We start from the raw sequence: 19482 nt of genomic DNA, 5'->3' as shown, positions 1-19482 counted from the left end.
CAGCTCCATCCACACCCCGACTCTGTCTGCCTTTAACAATTATCTCCATCTCTGGGAAGGAGCACTGCAGATTTGCATCCCAGCCTTCCCTCTAACTGCTCATTCATTTCATTGTGGAACATGCCCTGAGCTGGAATAAAATTTCACCCTTTGCATATCTTTACTTATTTACAATTGCTGCCCATGCTGGTTGCCTAAGGGATGGGAAGGAAGCAGGAGGGTACTAACAAGCTCTTTAATATGATACCTCTTAGAAATAGAATAGCTGCTGCTATCTGTATCACTAACTTTTGCTTGAGTGAAAATCAGGCAATAGACCCATTCAGGACTCCAGTCCTGGCTATTTTTCTATGCCCACGCGGTGCTATATGCCACGCCAAGAATTGGGGCTTAGCTGCTGGGCCATCATTTCTAAAAGCTAGTGCTAACACACTAGGGTCAAGTTTTACAAGATGTGAGTTGGAAAGTGGCTTCAAACACTCTTCAGAACTCAAGAGAAGGTGATGCTTCTGTGAAGACAGAGAATTTTACAATTCACATCCACTCTTCCACATGATTATTCACAGGCCTTCGGACACGCACATCCTTTGCTCTCTCCATTGCCTTCCTCAAGTCAGTTACCAAGATCTTCCTTTACCCTCCAAAGATCCCACTAGTTAAACACAGTAGTTAAAGCACAGGGGTCTCAAGTCCTAAACACCTGACTGCTCAGATAAAGATGTCAACCAAGGTCTCCCTGGGAAAGCCCCCTAAATTTGAAGGTCATTTATACTGATATAGAAGAATTTCTCCAAAACTCTTCTTCTGAAATAATTTTATATCATAGAAAATACTTAGATCTCCTTTGAAGTCTGAGTCTGTTGTACCCAAGCAGAGTACCCTCACAGTGGGGTATAGTGCCAGCCTCAGCCTGGCTAAGGATAGATGTTACTGTACTGATAATGAAATACATGGGCCTACAGTGATTGCTCCTTGAGGTCACAGAAGTATCAGGTAGGATTTCTTTCCTAATCCAAGCATTTTGTGTGCATAAGTGATACCAGTAAGTGGGACCAAATTAATCTTTTCTCTCTCAAGCTCTTCAATCCTTCTCCACTGGTATGTAGCCCAGGCCACACAGGAATGTGAGCAAAACCAAAATGCTCTAACTATTTTTCCATGGATGCTGGTTCATGAGTGTCATGCTGAGGAACCAGAACTTCTTTCACTTATGCCAGCTCACTGAGTTCCCCTCTTCACTGCTAAAGACACAGATCCAGATTTTATAGCAGCTGTGCAGGTAAACCACCATGACTCCACTTAGTTTTCTTCAGCTGCCCAGTTCTGTAGCACTCGGTGTTCCTCATTTTGGACACTCTGGTGTTACAGATTTATACCATGATAATTAAGGGTAAAGCCTGAGTCTGTCTCCACTAAGGCAAGTTTGCTGTAAAAGTGTACAGGGAATTGTACTTCATGGGGCAAATAGATTCTGTCTCCCTAAAGGATCCCACCTGAGATGGAAACTGTGCTTCCAATTCATCCAGTTGCTACAGTTAAATGTTCATACCACTCCATTACACACACCTTAATTAATCCGCTGATTGTTCCCATACTCGCCCAGATTAGGATACCCTCTCCTAAAAAACATTAGCTTATTAACCCCAGTCACTCCCCCTAAAGTAGTCCCAGAACAGAACATTGCCTACTCACCAAGGTATTCATAACGTTCTGATTTACCAAGAGGCATTGCAAAATCTCTCAGAAGTATTTGAGTGGAGGAATAACACACAGGCTCTTTCAGAAGCATCATTAAAACCAGACAAACCTTTCAATCCATTTAGCGAAGTGCCTGAAGGTTGCCTTTTCAGAGAGGAGAAACAGAAGTAAATACAGCACGCTGAAATTGAATACACGCAGTGCCACAGGCACCAGCCCTCTTGCACATCATTTGAGATGCTGATGTTTTTTCCCATATCCTCTTTTTCTTCAATCTATACTCAGTACATTTCAGGCTTGTGTGAGGAGGCATCATAATAGCCCTGGAGATTTTTGTTTATCCCTGAGAAAGGTATAAAGTGGCCAGCAGCTGGGGAAGTTCCCTCCACTGTCTGCTGAATGCCAGTCGGAAAGGATCACTTACCTGCCAGGAGACGGCAACTCATAATTCAGCCTCCTCCAGCCCCTGCCCTTTCTGCTGCAGATGACTCACGGGAACTATCTGAGAAGCAGACTGGCTTAGGACAGGGATAATATCAGCTCTGAACCAGGCTGAGATATCTTATTTATCTCACAAGTCCCACCACATTTCCATTAGTAGGCAGAAATAGTCAATGTTAGTGGTGAGGTTCAAGGCTGTGCCACCCATTCCCTAGAGCCACAGGGCTTCTGTTTCCAAAATCTCTTCCCAGAGCAAAGAATGCCTGTCCTGGAGTCCACAGAAGTGGTGCTTTCCACTGGGCTTTCTCCAAGGTGAAGCCAAGGGAGAATGCATCAAGTATCAGATGATGTTTGGCTATTGAAACAAATTGCCAAATCTCTCTCAGCATCCTGACCTCAAACTTGTCCCCTCTTCCAGCCTCCCACACTATGTAGCCCATAGCCAGGGCGCTCAGCTGGAGCCTGTAACCTCACCATGCCACTGGGCTCCTAGAAATTTTGCACAGAAAGTGAGCAAAAACAGTAACTCTGGCATTGTTTCTTCTCATCAAGGCTTCCCATGTTTGGGGACGATTCATGAGCTGCATGGGTTAATGCGCTTTGGTGAAGGCAGGACTGCAAAATACAGCCCCGTAGCCGAACACCCATGGCTGAAGCAAGGAGGGAGGAAGAGAAGGAGGAGAAAAGAAAGACAGCCTGTGGAGGATTGGATTTTTTCCACTCTTTTGCTTGTTTGTTCTAACTGCTTGGCTGGTTGGTTTTAGTTCCACGCTGGGGACTGGCACTGATTTTCTTTCATTGTGTGACATGCATTTTTAAATTAGTATTAAAGGTGCTGAAAGCCTGCGGTAGGCACTTTTTTTAAGAAACCATGTTTTTAATTCAAACTGAAATAAAACAAATCATTTCTCTGCTTGCTGACTGAGCCCCAGGTTTAAGCCCCTACAAGGACATGTTCAGCCAGTGAGCAGACCTTGCTTGACCTCCGGAAAATGCTCCAGGAAGCCTACAGACAGAGGTGAGATCTGCATTGCTGGGGCTGCTACCACTGTCTCTTCAGGCTGCCCTCTGCTTCCTACTGTAAAGCCTTCCTTACAGATTCCTCTAGCTACACCAAATTTTATCTTTCAGATTGAAATTTTCCATATCAGATCCTTATCTCAGGTTTGATGTTTGAGGAAAACCAAAGGAAAAGTGGTCCATCCATTTCCAAAAACAGGCTAAAGGAAAGAAGTTATTTTACCAATGTTAAGAAAAAAATAGTGACCTTTTTAAAAAGCTCCAGCAAGTTCTCTGCTTTCAAGGGACTTGAATTTTGATGAGAGGGGAAAGAAAAGGTTCCTTTCATGTCACATGCTGATTTTTGCCATACTTGTGAAAACCTAGACAGGTCATAAGCCTTTGGAAAAACTACAATTTACACTTGTTCAACAGAGACTTAATAGAGCTTTAAAAAAAATTCTAAAATCCTCTCCTCACTGGGCCTTCTGTAGTCTAAGGGATTTTCTCTACACATTAGCTCAAGGAAGGTCTACCTCTGGACTGAGGAAGCAAGAGAAGGAGCATTGCACCTCTTTGGTTTGCATTTCCCCTGATCCTGCCTGCTCCCCACACACAGGGATCACCGGAAAAGGAGGCTGGCTAATTCCAAAGTAGTGGGAAAGAGACAGGAAGGTGATCAGGATACATTGACTTGGGACACTGGGGGAAGTATGGTGCTGAAATGCTGCATGGGAAAAAAACCGGAGTTGTGACACCTGGACCATTTGGGCAAAGAGACTGGGACTTGCTGGGGCTGAGTGGAGGGGAAGATGGGTGGGACAAGGAACCAGAATGTGAGAAAGTGGAACTGGATGAAAAGAAGGGGAACAGAGTTCAGAGGTGGAAGTCGCATTTTTCTAGATCCAGGGTCTAGAGCTCAGATGAGACATCTGTGAGGCAGATCCCAGCTTTGCTAGGTAAGAACGGGACTGGGACAAAGAACCAGAAGGGCAGAAGAGACAAGGCAAGGTGGAGGAGGCAAGACAAAAGAGAACAGTGGTAGAGAGAAAAGCTGAAAAGTCTGTGGCCTCTAAACCACGCACTTTGCCAAAGTCTGGGCTTATTCATTATACAAAGCCAAGCACTGCGAAATCGGGAAATGTCAGCATTACAGTTGTTCAAGCAAACTAAATGCAGCTCTTTTTGCATAACCACTACGAATCAGTTCTGAATGACATCATCAACAACAATTTTTCTTGCAGGACCCCTTTCTCATTCAATGCACCAGATGGATTGAACTGGGAATCAAACTTAGCTGTTTGGAAAGTGGGCGGTAATCAAGGGAGAGGCAGAGGATGGCTGGGATAAACAAGACAATCATATGGCTAAGTCAACTGAAAGCTGTACTGCAAGACTGAATTAATCCCTACCTCTGCACAAGGGTCACAGTGATGCCAGTAAAATCTCTTAAACCAGATTCTTTGTAAGCAGTTACTCCTATCTGTGTGCCTCATTTTCTGGATGCTTGACAAAAGCTGAACAAACTCTCCGGCTCCCTTTTTGGTGTGGTGGCAATTCAAAACAATAATAAGTACTGTACTGAGATCCTAATTTTGGCAAATCAGTAAGTATAAAGTTTTGACTCTGTTGAAATAAAACATACAGTGCCGACCACCCTCTTTTGAAATTGAACATTTTTAAACATCATTCTTTGAATAAAAGGAAGAAACACATTGAAACGATAAACTAATTTGAATAAGAAATTAAATGTTTCATCTAAAATATATCGAAAGAAATAAATCAAATTAAAATTTAAAAAAGGAAACAGTTTGGAGGCTGTCTTGTTTTTTCTCCTGGGTTCAAGATGACTTCTGCAAAACAAATAATTAAACAGGATAAAAACAAACAGCCCATATGACTTGCATGTCACCAAGTCTCCATTTTTGCTTAAAAAAAAAAAAATTAGTGAAAAATGGTCTTCAGTCCTAATTAAGATTTGGCAGGGGGCAATTCGGGGAGTTGCAGGGTTGAGTCAACGAGAAATTTGCTTTGAACGAAGAAAGCGTCTGTAATGATCAGTACTTTGAATAACGAGATTCTAGGTGTCTCAGATGGGCCATGAAAAATTAATAGACATTTTTGACCTTAATGTTGCTTCACCTCTGTTCTCCATCTATACAATGGATTTACATAAAGCAGTTCTGTCCTCTTATCTCACAAGGGTAGGGTGAAAATCCATGAACTTCATGATGTACTGAGCTACTGCCCTAAGGTGCACCACAGATAACACCTTGAGATGAAGAATCCTCTCTTCTCAGCATCCTGTGAAAGCAGGCACAATACAAAGCTTAAGGCTACACATTAAACAAGGTGAAGAAAACAAAATACTGAATCACTGCTCAGTCAGGAAATGTCACGCATTCTGCATGTGGAAGGATGCAGGGGTACTGTGTTGAAAGATAGTATGCAGTTTTGAAATGACTGCCCTATAATGCATAGACACAAGAGTGCCAAATTAAGATTGCAGCCTTAATTCTGGCATTTTCTTCCGTTTGAAGTGCTTGCCTTTGCAACCTAAATAATATTCGTTTGACACAGTTGTGCATACGTAATATATGAAAGGCTCTTGGCTCGGGGGCCTTGGACTTCACAGAACATTGCAGCAGTCCCCCTGAGTTTTCCTCCCTGGTTATTTTGCTTCCAGCTCATACCAGTTTTGCAGCACTTTATTAGAGCCTGTCTCTTCCTGTCTCACTGCTTTACCACATGCCCTTCCTCAGACTTGCTTTCTCACCTCCAGCCGCCCACCCAGCCAGCTCCCCTGTGCTGTCACTGATGCATTGTTAATTATTTGCTTGGGCAATCGTGATCGTAGAACTCCAAGCACAGACAGGCGTCTTGCTACGTTAGATGTAAAGCAGCAAATACAATAGTTAGAAGTTTCTTAATTCCAGGGTAGAATTTCAATAGTGTGAACATGGCCTTTCTGCATCCTCCCCATATCTGGTCCATGCTGCAGAGGTCCCTGCCTCAATCACTTGCTCCTTTTGACCCTCCACCCAGTAACTGTACTGGTGGGAGGCAGAAAGAAAATCCTTGACTCATCACACTTGTCTCCACTTGCAGTTCTCAGGCTCTTTCTAGCCCCAGATTCCCTAACATTTTCACTGCTATCCAGCTTTCGTGGTCTTGTAGTCTTTATCCATATCTCTTTATCTGAACAGAAGCTGAATCATCCCCTGCTTCTCACCTGAAGAAGACAAAAACTCTGGAAACTTCTGTTGGGGTAAAATCCCCTTCAGAGAACTTCTGGTATGGTTTCTATGTATAGGAAAAAATAATTTGGAAATTGCCAAAAAGGAACTACTTGAAAAAAAGAGTGTAGGGCTTTTTTATTTTTGAACTTTTCTTTTTCTACTTTTTCTACTAAGAATATGTTTCAGAAGTTGCAAAGATCAAAACAATACAAAAAGACCAACCCAGTCCAAAACATGGATAATCCTCTTCTCCCTGGCATCATGACACCAGTCAGTGCAAGATTCCTCTTCTGCTGACATTCCTTTTCCTGTCCTGTTGTAAATTACTGTCCTCCTCCTTTTTGTTGTTCCCTCTCTCCCTTCCTCCCTCTCTCCTGGCTCTCTCCTCTGGCTCTCCCTGGTGAAGAGCGAGCCGCAAGAAGCATTCCTGGGCTAGAAATTAACATATTAATGAAGAAAGAGCCTTGAAGAAGGGTTGAGAGATGGGGAGAAAACAGAGAGATGAGGCAGGCAGAACAAAATAACAAAGGGAAGATATAATGAAGAAGGGACACAGAGCTAAAGCACAAAGGGAGAAAAAAATGCCTTTCTCAGGAACTTGTGCTACTTCAAACACTACCATGGGAAGAAAAGATGAAAGAGAGGAAAGAAAGGGGGTGGGGAAAATGGGTGGTTCTTCTGTTTTAAACGAAAATTTAATATTTCTGTAGAAAAGAATCACCTATTGAGGGAAGGATGAGAAAAACGGAGGATGGAAGAAAAGGAAGGACACAGAGACACACAAAGGGGATGTGACTGGTAGCAAGAGCAGTGGGTTCATCCCTGGCTGTTTGCAAATCACCACGTGCATGGAGGCATGGATATATCAGTGCAATCTTAGGGCTTTGCCTATGGGTTATTGCCTCCCCTACACCCCTCCTATTCTCCCCTTCCACAATGTACTCCTGCAAGCCTGCCCAGAAATTATGTTGAAAAAGGAGAAGTCAATTAGCAAAGACTACTGTTGATCTGGCAAGCTCACAAGAGTCCCACTCCCAACCCCTCTCAGCGTTCTCTCAGGCAAACAGTGAGAAACCCATTAGGATCAGTGGGTTGAGGAGGAAGTAAAAAAAAGGTTAGTTCAAACATCTATGTACTTGTTCAATCATCTGTTCTTCTCCTTGGCTACCCACCATTTACATCCTTGGTTAGATGCACTTCAGCAGAACGTATTCTGAATACTGCAGAATATATTCCAAATTTGCCCTTGCGCCCTCTGGCCAGAACAAGCCCACTGTTCCCATGCCTGCTAACAAGACAAGAGGGCAAAAAAGGGATTCCTGGCCTGAAGAAGTAGGATAAAGAAACACCATCTTTAATGGTGAAATACACAGCAGACGTTGCAAAACCAAGAGACCCGAGGACTTGACTAGGAAAATAAGCTTTCTGGCATAGGTCTACCTGCGTAAAGGTGTGAGCTGTTACCAGAGAGCCATTCCTGTAAAACAGACCTCCCTCAGTTTATCGCCATCTTTCACAGTCCCACCAGCATGTGCCACTGCAGAAGAACTTGTTCCACAGCTTCCTGGTGGCACCAGACTGTCTCTTTGGCACCTCACCAGACCACTGCTACATTGAGTGCACCCTCAACACCCTGAGTGCTGAGGGCTTGTGGCCTTCTGCAGCACCCTCCTGGAGGCATAACGATTAAGTAAATAGCAACAGGCACAACCAGCCCCGCATCTCCTTTCTTCTATAATGGTGAGGGTAGAAGGATCAAGTACTGGTTTTTATTCAGCAGTCTCCAAATGAGACCCCTAGGTGCTACCACACAGCTTTCTTTTCTGAGACTTAAAAAAACTTCCAGTGTGAGCCTCTGTCACAAGTACGAAAAATACATTGCTGCTTTCCCTTGACTTCTCAGGCAACAACAGAAGGTTGTGGGAATTCACTGGCATAGGAGTCCCCACTGCCTGGCTTCAGCAGAATGGCCATAGCCAAGGTCACAGCATCCATTCAGCTCTCTGGCTTTTAGTGCTGCTGTTCTGACCTGTGGCAACTGAAAAGGTAAGCTATGAACCACATGGAGGAATAAAGGTCAGTGCCACCCATAGCCCTCCCACCTGGGTAACCGGCTGTGTGCCGAGCTCAGCAGTAGCCTGCATGCCCCTCTCAGTGAGTACCGTAAAACCAAGCCCAGTGGTACTCCTTCTGCACCACATCCCCATGGTCCTTCATTGCCTTTCTGTCAGTGCCCTTCTCCAGGGATCTGCTTCCACACTGCCTACTGATGGCTGTGACAAAGGTTTCAGAGCTGCCAAGCACTGAGCACCAAGATGTAGAATTTCTCCTCTGGGCTTTGTTAGGATCTAGAAATGGGGAGCAAAATGGAAGACAAGCAGCAATAGCCCAAATCAGCCTGATCCCCAAAGGAAGGCAGCGGACGTCTCTCACCTGAGCAGCTCTCCACTACCCTGTGGCTAATTCTACTCCTGAATGACTACGTACACCCCTTACTGGCTTGCTTACATGGTACTTCCAGTGCCACACACTGTCAGGAGTGCTCTTCTCATTTGGCTCCCTCACTTTGCCAAACTTTCTTGTTAAGCGATTTCATGGAACTATAATAAACTATCCTAAATCGATTTCACAGCATTGCTAAGTTTGTGCCTTCATCAATTCAAACTTGAGCTTTCCATGAAAAATTGCTTGGAGAAAAAAATACAAATCAGTAAATTAAGTAAACTTCTCACTCTAGCCAGGCAAAGTGGGGACTTTCCCAGAACTAACATCTTTCCACTGCCGCCAGAGAAACTGTGACTTGGCACCATCTCCAAGGTACTTGTTTCAACTGACCAGTAGTCTCACATTGGCAAAAAGCAAGACCTCCTCCTCCTCACAGATACATTAAAACCAAAACAGATCCGCAAGTAGAGGTCCCCCAGTATCTCACCTACATGCCTGCAAGGAAAGAAAAAGAAAAGAAAACTAACATGAGGGCAGAAGAACATGCAGAACCTTGAAAGATTGGTCCTGCTGCACCTCCTGGATCTGGGCAAGTCAAATGCTGTAAAGTCCAGCATCCCACGTTTCCCCCTTCAGAAGAGCTATTTGACACTAATACATACTAGGCATACTGAAGAGCAGTTGCTAGATGTTCAGATTTATTCAGAGGCTGTAAGCATCTGTACTTCGCACCTCAAAGTCTCCACAGTCCCTTGGTGATGCTGGAGAGCATTTCGTCATGACTTAAGCACCAGCTCTTCTAAGCTCTCACCATGCCACACGTCACCACTCAGATGCAGAAGGGCAGCATCAGCATCTTTGAGAAAAGGGTGAAAAGCATTTCTTGCAGCAGTCTGTGTTTGAGGTACCTCATGTCACTCACAGGGCTTAATCTGCCAGTGACGCATTACTTTAAAGGGGAAGAAAGTGATGAAAAACATCCTTTTGGGGGGACCATCTTTTATTTATGGCATCTATTACCTACATGGCTTCTCCCAGAGCTTCATTGCCATTGACCCGTTTGCTCCCCATCCAGTTCTGGTTATCACTTGTATATACCCAGCTGCAGGTACACAATGGCCTTGTTGGATGTCTCCCTCTGCCCAGGGCTGTGTTTCCAGGGGAAATAAGAAGGTAATCAGTGTAGAATCAAGGTGTATCTGCCCAAAACATGTCATGGTCTTGTGATGAAGGAGGCCTCTGAAAGCAGTTATCATCTGCTGGTGAAGTCTGCACACTGGAAAAGCTGCCAACCACCTTCCTGAAATCACTTCTGGAACTGCTGCCTTCCTGCTTCACATAGGCACACAAGAGGCATGTGTGGCCCTGCTGCTAATCTCTTGTGCTTATTAAACAGCCCCGATGTCTTGGCGAAAATCCACCTCTAGCAATTTCATTTGCCAGCTGAAATTCCTCGTGCAGCTCCAGTGAGGTGCAGTATTCATCTCCGCTTCGTACTATGTGCTGTTAAACAGTAGCTGTATTTCACCCCAGAGATGGATGAATTTTAGCGGTGAATTAAGCCATCCTTTTCTACTTTGTAAAGTGCTTTGGAATTGCAGATAAAAGATACTACAGCCTGTCATAAATAAGTGTAAGATGCTGACACTGCTACTGGAGGTAGCCATCTTGCTGAAAAATGATTTCATTTGTGACACTAATAATACAGGGAGGAATGCTGGGCAAGACACTGAAAACTCATTTCCATCTTGTTTTAATACAGCTTTGAAAACCAGAAAAAAATTCGGCTTCGAGTCAGCATTTGTGAGTTTTTAACCACTGTCAAGCCACAGAGATTCACAGGTTTTCAGTCCAGTGTGACAGTTCTCTTCCACCCTGGCTACACCATTAGTGGGTGAACTCTTCATCCGATTACCTGCCACCTCGCCAGACCCTCAATAAAGACCAAACCTAAGTTCACAAAATCTGTTTTTCAAGCATTTCTCATGGTGCGTTACTGCAGAGGGGAGCTCTAATCACCTTAAAATCTTTACTCAATCAAGACAGGTGTGGAGACCTGTTCAGTGTGATATAGCAAGCTTAGAAATCTCTCCACAGGGGTGGAAAAGAGCTTGCTTTATAGGAAGACGGCTGGCAACGTTCAGTCTGATTGATCATTTCAAGGGCACTATGGTTAGATTTTAATATTCATTTTATATTAAGGTGCTTGCAGGCTTGAGTAGGGACATTTTTATTACTTAAATCAGGAGAGAATATGCTGCAGGAATGATGGAGAAAGTAGTGGACCAGACAAGCTGACAGGTCTCTGCCATTTCTATTTTCTTTGTTACTATTTCCCTCACATTTAAGTATTTTAAATACCACATTTATAGATTATCTTTCATTCAAATACTTCAATAAATATAGTGCACAGTGGATGTACAATACAAAAAGAAATTACAGTAAGGTACAGTACACCACCTTCAAATGTTCATATTTAATTTAAAATCAAATTTTCTAACCTTAACAAAGCAGGAATCCCTTGCCTAATGCTGCAAACTGATTTCTGAAATTTGAATTGAAGCTAGCTTTGAGTTTTTGTCCACACCAACAGAAACCCCACTGCTGAATAATTATTTGAAAGCAGAACAAATGCATTCATTTCACACTCTCATAACTCAAAATTGGATGAACAGGGTTTTTTTGCTCAGATTTGTCCAAAATGGTCACCTTTGGACTGAGAATGAAAACAAAATTTGCAACATGAAACAAAACATCCTTTAAAAATATAGCTACTTGAAAACAGGCCAGTGGAGAGGTCTGTGAGCTGCAGAGGGAGGTCTGGATTCTGCACAGGTAACAGGTGTTCAAATCCACAGTTCAGCTTGATCCCTTTGAGACACGTATACAGCTGCCCCACAGATATGCAGATCCACATTTTCCCAAAAAATGGATGCAAGACTCAAGTACACCCTTAAAGCAATAATTTTGAGAGGAATTTCGTGAGCAGCATCCAGTCAGGAGTGCTCTAAGCCTCAATTCAGCAAAGCACTTAACCACGAGCTTAGCTTGAAACATGCACAATGATTTCTTAGATGAAGCATATATGGCAAAGACCACTGAACAGCCGGTTCCTCTGTAAGGGAACAGACCAGCTATTTGAGAGGGCTCAGCTCCATCACAGAAGAGACAGAAATGGGGAAAGAATATCCCATCGCAAGTTAAACTGCAGGAATGGCATTAAGACTGCAGAATGTAACAAGTAAATCTCATCCCGGATGCACCAGTGCTAATGCTTCGACTCTCTGCCAAGAAGGGCCATCTGATAATTTTTTTTTTACCCGGTTAGTCGTGAATTTCTGTCAAGCGAACACTTTCGTGGTCCCGTCGTCATGTCCCGCTCCCCGTGGGAGAGAGCCACTAGGCGGCGAGCTGGGCTGGTGTCTTGTCAAACTGCAAATCCAAATTGCATCGAAGAGAAAGAAGAAGAGGAAGAGAAGAGGAAGAGAAGAGGAAGAGAAGAGGAAGAGAAGAGGAAGAGAAGAGGAAGAGAAGAGGAAGAGAAGAGGAAGAGAAGAGGAAGAGAAGAGGAAGAGAAGAGGAAGAGAAGAGGAAGAGAAGAGGAAGAGAAGAGGAAGAGAAGAGGAAGAGAAAAGAAAAACTGCTCCAGAGTTGCACAGGAAGACATAGCAACATGGCAGTTCTTACTATCTTTCAAGTTTTTAAGTCTGAGGGGAGGAAGAAACACCACACAGACACACAAAACCCCCCACATTTCTATTAGAAAGAAAAAAACCCTACGTGTTCCTCATAGTCTCTAGTGATGAAACTGCATATGGCTAACCATCGATTTGCAGGTGTGCAAGTCAGAAAATATCCACAGCCCCATCAAGCCAGTCCTTGAAGGAAAGAGGTTATTTCTCACCTACCCTCTGCTGATCTGCTAAAGCAGGTTTTCAAATTCCCTGGGGCACTTTAAAACCCACAGGACCCCAACTGCGTTTTGTGATCAGGGGAAGATGGTGCTGTAGCTGACACTAAACCATAGCCAGAGCTGGGTTTGCAGTTTTGCACTGCTTCCTTCAGCAGAAGGATTCAGAGGAAGGATTTTGATTCACTTTTCATGAAGAGCAGAGAGAGCCTGAATGCACAAGTTAAAACATACTGTCACCAGCAAGTGAAGTTGCCACGGTATTAGCACTAATTGGACTTGGCTACGGAGCAGGAGATGTCTCAGAGGGCTGGAAGCAGAACATGGACATTTTCCCATCTGGAAACTGATGGCGCATACCAAAATTCATTCCCAGCTGGTGGATTTTGGAGGCCTTTATGAAAGGGTCTGTCCTCTAATCAAAAGATAACCCTTGCCAAAAACCCATCACTTTACTTGAACCCTCCCATCCTATTTTAGTTCAAAAACGATGAAAAATCCAGCTGTCCGCACAGAACAAACGCCTCCTCTCCCCCTCAGACAAAGCCCTACTCTGCAGGACCAAGGCATCCTGTGGTGCCAGCTGAGGAACCAATATTTTTGCTGTCTCCCCATCATATACTCCCTTTTAGAAGTCAGGGATCTGCAGTTTCCTACCAGCATGTTGAGTCGATTTGATGTTAGGCCATCCCCTGCAAGACAGCCATGCCTCCCACTGCCCAGGCAGCACTGTTTAAAGGCTGGGCAAAGCCAGGATGACAGCCAGGCACAGACTGTGCCCTTCTGCATCGGGCACCCTTAGCAGCCCACTTGTATGGGGGAGGTTTGGGACAAGAGCATGTTACAAAGCTACCCTCAGCATTCCCCTTCAAAAAAAAAAGGAGTGAGAGGAAGCCAACACTGCCCCCGAGATTTGGTGGCACATGGAGAAATGCTCCCCCCATATCCACTGCTCACCTCCTGGGCAGGCAGTGTGACTAACCTGTAGCCACAGAGTAGGGAACCGATTGCCTTTCACCAGCACTGAACCACCACGACAGGGAGGAAAGCAGGCAGGGCAAATGAAATGCAACAGCAAATGCAAGTCAGGGAGGGGAAAAGAAAAGAAAGCGATGGCAGTATGCAAGCAGCAGATAGCAAGGTGATGTACAGCAAGGGACGCAGGGAGGCAGAGAGACCCCGGTGGAGGCAGGAGGCACGGGCCAGGCCTGGCCTCCAGCTGCTGCTGGAGCGGTGACAGGAGCAAGCAGATTTCAGCAGCAGGGATCTCTAATCCGTCAGCAGCACTCATGCCATGTGCTGCCAGCTAGCACCAGCCTGACGGCAGCTGGACACACCAACCAGCAGGAACATAACGAGCTGCTAACAAGACACTGGCCTAAAGGCTCCAAAAGGTCAAAAGTTACATACGCTCCCTCACCCTCCACGTTTCTGAAAAAGGTAATTTCTGCATCTGTGGGAACATGCCATTTATATCTTTTCTCCCCTCCTCCCTGGAGTTAAGAAGAAAGTCCCAGCACTGCACCTCCCACTGCTGGAGCAGCGCTGCGTTTAAGGACAGGAGGAGGGCTTCTCAGCCAGCTGCCAAGCAGGTAGATACAGCCCCACAAAGGCCAGTGAGACCTCAGTGCTGGCCAGTGCTCCTGTCTCTTAGTACAAGGTTAACTTGACAGTCTTATAAATGGAGAAAGGGTGACAGAAATCATCCTTTCTCCGTTCCTGCTCTCAACTCCCTTGCTGCGCTGTGTGAAGGTGTGTGGCTCACTCGTCTGGGAGACAGCCCAGAGTGACTCCGTGGCAGTACCTGCAAATGACATACGATGATCCCTGTGTCTGATGTGGCAGGCAATACCTGCCATGACTGGAGAGGAGAGGACAGGATGGTGGGTTGGGAGAGGCCTGGAAAAGAAGGGAGGGTGCTGTGTGGGCACTGCCCTTGGCACTGACCTGGGGAAAGCAGGTCCAGGATGCTATGGGCATGGTGCTGCTCCTGGGTATGAGGGTGGCACAACACCCTGAAAGGGCACTGCAGCTTTCCAGGGACACACATAGCCCCTATAGTCTTGAGTCTCCAGGGAAGCAATATATTTGTACAACCCTATTGCAAGTACTTTCTCTGCTCACTGACTCACTGTTCAGCTGTCTAAGCCCCAGCAATTCCTCATTTCCACTAGGCAAATGTGGCCATGTGAGGACAGAGCTTGAACTGGGTATTCCAGCGAAAACAATTTCCAACCATTCATCAATGGCTCTTTTGCATTTCTTAACTGATTGGCATGGAAAGCTCCAGATGAAAGTCAGTATTTCCCCCAAAGTGGAAGTATCATGTCCAAATAATGCTAGCCTGCCAGCTGTTTTCATATTTGAGGAATCTGAGGTGCAGAATTGAACCTACCTTTGTTCCCCTCTCAATGTATTTCTTTGCAAAGGCAGTATAATTCCACATTTGTATTTTCATTCCAAAGCAAATGCTTCACTGCACTTTTTATTAAAATGAAATCTGGTGTGTGCAGCCTGGTGTTAAATGAGAGACTATTAAAGCAAATCAGTGGAGAACTCATTAGTAACCCTACAACAACAAACTAGTAGTTATGGCCCAGCATTTACAAGCAGCCATGACAACCAGTAGGAAGAACCCAGGTCTCATTGAAGGCTGTAATAAAAACACAGCTTATGTAGCCCAATGATTGTGAATAGCCATACAAAACCGCTGAGCTTCTATTCCTCAAATATGTGCCAGAAATCATATTCTTTTCTCATGACTCATCCCTGAATTCCAGTCCCAAGAATGCTCCTGTCATTTAGTTATTTCTTCCCATCTCTAAAATGTAATGAGAAGCACCAATCCTGAGCTCAAGGAAATCTGTCCCATCAATTAAAATAACGAAATAAGCAGAAGGCTGCCTATAAACACATCCACCTCTGCCCACTCACTCTTCTGCAGCCATAGCGAAGGGAGAATAGATGAGCTTTGCAGAATGCCTAGAAGGATAGCAACTCTCCTTGGAAGGGCCAAGAGGGAAGAACTCCACATCTGAACATCTCTCTAGAGGAAAACTCTGTTAGAAACTCCTTCTCAACCTCTGTAATCTTCTCATCCATTCGAAGGGAGTAGAGAGCACAGTGGTTTGCTGGATGCCCAGGAGACCAGCTATTGAGATAACTACAGACTTGGTAGACTGGAATATTCCAACCAGATTTCTTTCTGGTACAATGAAGGAATAAACAAACAGGTAATTATTACAAACGATACAAAGATTTAAAGAGTGTAATTGGGCTGGAAAACAGCATTTGGATATTTGGATTCCAAATGATCACCTAAGCCTCTTATCAGCATAAATCGAGACAAATCCCTCAACTAGAGGAAAACTTCCTCAAGAATCATTCAAAAAACAAACTAGCAAGGCAGAGGGCTCATTTCTAGGACAAAATCTGCAATGTTCAATGGACATGACCATACTTCTGCAGTTCCAGCCTAACACAAAGGAGAATCTGTTTCAAGACAGACAAGAAACAGTTGCTATGAGACCATTATTAATATGAGAAGATGCAGACCAAACACCTACATTGGCAAGAAATGCCATTTAGATAATGGTTCGTCTTGTTTCTTTTTGTGCTTGCAGCCATACTTCAAACAAAAGTTTGTTTGCCAAGCACTTGCAAAAATGAGCAAGAGTGTCAATGTAAGAAGGGGGAAAGACACAGGGAAACCGAGCTTTCTTTCTAAATTTGAGCAACATTCAGTACATTTCCTCCTTGCTCCATTTTACACCCAGATCAACCACCAAGTGAGACCACATTGAGCAAGACCATTTGATTTTATCTGCATTCAGAACTACTCCACTTTCAGAAAGAAAAAAAAAAGTAAGAAATGGTCAGAGTTCAAAGGCAGATCTTGGGAAATGACTAATTCACAGTCTCACTGTATAATGTGCCCCAGCTGAACTAAATTACACATTTTTTTAGTTGGATGTGTCACTCTCTGAAGAATAAAATGGGAAAACTCCTTTATCGCGTTGCCTCCCAGCTATGGATTTGAAGCAAATTGGACCCCTTTGGATTAGCTTCAAGAGTTTCTGAAAACCAGATACATGGTGATGTATTATCTGAGGTCACATACACTTCGCAGTCTCCCCAGACATGAAGCCCACGTTCATACATTTCTCTTCTGTGTAGGCATGCGGAGGGGGAACTGTAAGTTGCAGATGGCTGAATATAGTATTGCCAGGTCCAGGGCAGGACTAAAATTAGTTTTCCAGAACTTTCAGTCCAGTCCAAAGAGAGCCAGACCATGTCCTAGACGTGCAGGTATTGCTGCTGCCTGCTGTGCACAATGCACAAGTGCTGTGGGATCTTAGTAGGTGGAAGAGGTTAGGGAAGGTACAAAACACCCAGGCCTGCAGAAGCTGTAATAACCAGATAGACAAAGCATTTCAAGAGACATTTAAAGTCTTCAGATAGACAAAGTATATCAAGAGAGGTTTAAAGCTTAGCACACAGTAAATTCCAGCAAGTTCAATGGGACTTGATGGCGTGAACACAGATTACAGCTATTAATTTCTATGGGTTTTGGTTCAGTGATGTGAACTCATATCTTCGTGTCTGATTCTTCCTACTTCTTCTCCCTGTCCTCTACCTTTCCTCCTGCCCAGACTCCAGGCTGTGAGGCTGAACTTGAAGCTATCACATTTCTACTGAACTTTTGGATTTGTAGAAGCAATGGCTTATTTCGGACACCACAAGCTTTTATACAACAAAAGGTGCCCAAAAGTAATTTCACTTAAGCAGAAAACCAAGGACCCAATTCACTGAAGTCACAATTTTTAACCACCTCACTCGGTACAGACAGGGGAGAGACATTTGGTGGGGGTCAGAACCTCAGACTGGCAGAGCACAGGCCACCACTGTGCTTGGCAAAGTGAATATTTGCACTGTGGTCACAGAAGCAACTGCAACACAGTGTAATTATTTCTAAGCTAGCTCAGGTGCCTGCAGCAATCTAGGCAGTGGCAGAATGAAGCTTGGCATGGACTAATTGACTGCTTCTCAGCGACACTGATGTCGCTACCCAAACTAAGCTGGTGATATCTACATGTATATGCAGTCATTCCTGTGAATGCTGTACCGAAAGCAGACAAGGGAGAAGGAACAGCATGATTTGGGCCATGAAGGTGAGAAGAAAGCTAATATCTTCAAAGGTGACAAGAACTGTTTTCATGTGGGGTGCCCAGGCTTCAGGGCATATTCACATGGCACAACAGTACTGTCATATCTAGAGACTCAAGAGTCTCTGAGCTGGCAACTTCTATACAATGCAAAGAAGTGATATGCAGAGAGAGTACATTGGGTCCTCAAAGCAGCGTAGCTATATGGGCATGATGTCATGCACAGGTTAACAAAGCATCAACAGAACTAATTAGCAGAAGGTCTCTGCAGAACACTGCATCACATAGCAGGGAACAAAGTTTTGTTTTCTGGATAACTGCTGAAAAGACACAGTACAGCTCTCCCCAGAAATCCTTATTCATTTGGAAAGGTAGAACAGCAGCCTGCCTTGATATTTCTTCTGACAACTTTGTATATATTATATTTTTTCTCTGCTTAATCATTCCAGGAGGGATGACTCGAAAAAGCAGCAGAAAACACCCCTTGCCCCTAAGCCTAGCTGGGAAGGAAACTGATAAAAGCTTTGGGTACCTTTAGTGGTTCAAAAGCTTGCAGACAGCAAAAAGCCAGTATGTAGAAGAGGAAGTAAAGGCAATAAGACCTAGTAATAAGCCAATGGATCATAAAGACAAAGAACAAATAGCAGATAGCATTATGGATAACATAACAGGTCAAAGAATAGACTTTTCTTTCAGTCCCCAATTTTCACGAAACAGCAAAATCTGCTTTCTTTTCCACCAGTCCCTCTATCTGCCTAGTACAGTTGACAGTGAGGGGTCATAGCACACAAACCAATCCATCACATTTACAGCATTCCATGGTTCATCATGACAAATGAACAAAGACACTAAGCTCTGTGTGACCACCTTTCCTGATAGCTACTGCCTGGATTCCCTTTTCCTACCACAAAGGGACCAACCTGCCCAAGGATTTTATATGTAAACCATTGGAGAACAACAGCTGAAGAGGTCAGGGGGCATCTGGCTAATTGCAGATAGCACCTCCCCCAGCTCTTCCCATGTCTAATTATCTGGGTTGCTTAGCAACACACTAAAACTCCAGCTGGGACAAAAAGGAAGATATAGTAATCAGAGTGCTGTTCTAGAGGTTGTTCCACCACAGGCTTCCTAGCACTGTTACTTAAGAAAATCTGAATCTGGATCAAAAGAAGATGTTTATCCTAATAGGTTTTCCCTATTTTTAAATACCTTTTTCCATCTAGAAAAACTTCCCGTTCTGATGGACGTGCTTAGGCTCTCTACATAACGTGTACAACAGAGAATGGGACCCAAAACACCCAGCTGACAATGGTCAACAAGGTGCCAATGAGCAGGGAAGCACAAGTCCTCCTCTTTGAGGTAAGCTGGATACTTAAGACACCCAAGGGCTTTAAAGGCTTCCAATATAAAGCAGGAGCTAAGCAAAGTTCTTGACTCTAACTCTTTTTGCAGCTCTAGTTCTCCAGATCTCGCTGCACTTCCTTCTCTCCTGTAATTCAGGGCTAATGGATGGAAGAAGGATACTTGGTCCTCATACAACAGGTGCCATGAAACTATTCCAGGTGGGTTACACAGCCATCATCTA

The 19482-nt window shown here is 44.3% G+C and overlaps 1 protein-coding gene across 1 annotated transcript in view; it reads right to left on the bottom strand.

Annotated features, from left to right (window-relative positions):
• The window catches only part of GRIN2B (glutamate ionotropic receptor NMDA type subunit 2B), a 211265-nt gene that overhangs the window by 98454 nt on the left and 93329 nt on the right, over positions 1-19482 (bottom strand). The gene's annotated exons all lie outside the window — the stretch shown is intronic.

The sequence above is a fragment of the Phalacrocorax aristotelis genome, chromosome 1 (assembly GCF_949628215.1).
Source record: "Phalacrocorax aristotelis chromosome 1, bGulAri2.1, whole genome shotgun sequence".
NCBI classification, from domain to species: Eukaryota; Metazoa; Chordata; class Aves; order Suliformes; family Phalacrocoracidae; genus Phalacrocorax; species Phalacrocorax aristotelis.
Note: the sequence above shows the minus strand (reverse complement) of the source record. Positions and strands in the feature narration are given on the sequence as shown.